This window comes from Lolium perenne, chromosome 2 (assembly GCF_019359855.2).
Source record: "Lolium perenne isolate Kyuss_39 chromosome 2, Kyuss_2.0, whole genome shotgun sequence".
Taxonomy (NCBI): domain Eukaryota; kingdom Viridiplantae; phylum Streptophyta; class Magnoliopsida; order Poales; family Poaceae; genus Lolium; species Lolium perenne.
The window spans coordinates 13,709,868-13,712,059 of record NC_067245.2 but is presented as its reverse complement, the minus strand read 5'-3'; positions in this window follow the sequence as shown (position 1 = coordinate 13,712,059).

Below are 2,192 nucleotides of genomic sequence, written 5' to 3'. Positions count from 1 at the left end.
AGCTATTTCCTTTAGATCCTGCAATTGCATCTTTTTGTTTCTTGTTTACACTAGTTTGGCATAATGGACAAGAATGAGCTTCTTATTCTATTTCCTGATTTAAAACATGGATTGTTTGATGCGAAAATTAAAAAACCTATGGAATCTTATTTGCATGCTGGTAATAATATTAGTATGAACGCTTTGAACACCATTGTTGATAATAATATAGAAAGTTCTAAGCTTGGGGAAGCTGGTTTTCATGATCTTTTTAGTCCCCCAAGCATTGAGGAGAAAATTTTCTTTGATGATACTTTGCCTCCTATTTATGATGATTATAATGATAGTGGTCTTGTGCCACCTACTATGGAGAGTAAATTTTGTTGTGATTATACTATGCCTCCTACACTTGATGAGAATAATAATGATAGCTACTTTGTTGAAATTGCTCCCACTATTACTAATAAAATTGATTATGCCTATGTGGAGAGTAATAATTTTATGCATGAGACTCATGATAAGAATGTTTTATGTGATAGTTATATTGTTGAGTTTGCTCATGATGCTACTGAAAGTTATTATGAGAGAGGAAAATATGGTTGTAGAAATTTTCATGTTACTAAAACACCTCTCTTTTTGCTGAAAATCTTGAAGCTATACTTGTTTTATCTTCCTAATCTTGTCACTTTGCTCTTCATGAATTTATTTTTGTACAAGATTCCTCTTCATAGGAAGCATGTTAGACTTAAATGTGTTTTGTATTTGCCACTTGATGCTCTCTTTTGCTTCAAATACTATTTCTTGCGAGTGCATCATTAAAACTGCTGAGCCCATCTTAATGGCTATAAAGAAAAGAACTTCTTGGGAGATAACCCATGTGTTATTTTGCTACAGTACTTTGTTTTATATTTGTGTCTTGGAAGTTGTTTACTACTGTAGCAACCTCTCCTTATCTTAGTTTTGTGTTTTGTTGTGCCAAGTGAAGCCTCTAATCGAAGGTTGATACTAGATTTGGATTTCTGCGCAGAAACAGATTTCTATCTGTCACGAATCTGGGCTGTTTTCTTTGTAGAAAAATCAGAAAAATATGCCAATTTACGTGCGTGTTCCTCAGATATGTACGCAACTTTCATTAGTTTTGAGTTTTCTGATCTGAGCAACGGAATTATTTATTAAAAATTCGTTTTTACGGACTGTTCTGTTTTGACAGATTCTGCCTTTTATTTCGCATTGCTTCTTTCGCTGTGTTGGGTGGATTTCTTTGTTCCATTACCTTCCAGTAGCTTTGAGCAATGTCCAGAAGTGTTAAGAATGATTGTGTCACCTCTGAACATGTGAGTTTTTGATTATGTACTAACCCCTCTAATGAAGTTTATGAGAAGTTTGGTGTGAAGGAAGTTTTCAAGGGTCAAGAGAGGAGGATGATATACTATGATCAAGAAGAGTGAAAGCTCTAAGCTTGGGGATGCCCCGGTGGTTCACCCCTGCATATTCTAAGAAGACTCAAGCGTCTAAGCTTGGGGATGCCCAAGGCATCCCCTTCTTCATCGACAACATTATCAGGTTCCTCCCCTGAAACTATATTTTTATTCCATCACATCTTATGTGCTTTTCTTGGAGCGTCTGTATGTTTCTTGTTTTTGTTTTTGTTTGAATAAATACTTGTGTGGGAGAGAGACACGCTCCGCTGTAGCATATGGACAAGTATGTCCTTAGTTTCTACTCATAGTATTCATGGCGAAGTTTCTTCTTCGTTAAATTGTTATATGGTTGGAATTGGAAAATGATACATGTAGTAATTGCTATTAATGTTTTGGGTAATGTGATACTTGGCAATTGTTGTGCTCATGTTTAAGCTCTTGCATCATATGATTTGCACCCATTAATGAAGAAATACATAGAGCATGCTAAAATTTGGTTTGCATATTTGGTTTCTCTAAGGTCTAGATAATTTCTACTATTGAGTTTGAACAACAAGGAAGACGGTGTAGAGTCTTATAATGTTTTCAATATGTCTTTTATGTGAGTTTTGCTGCACCGGTTCATCCTTGTGTTTGTTTCAAATAAGCCTTGCTAGCCTAAACCTTGTATCGAGAGGGAATACTTCTCATGCATCCAAAATACTTGAGCCAACCACTATGCCATTTGTGTCCACCATACCTACCTACTACATGGTATTTTCCGCCATTCCAAAGTAAATTGCTTGAGTGCTA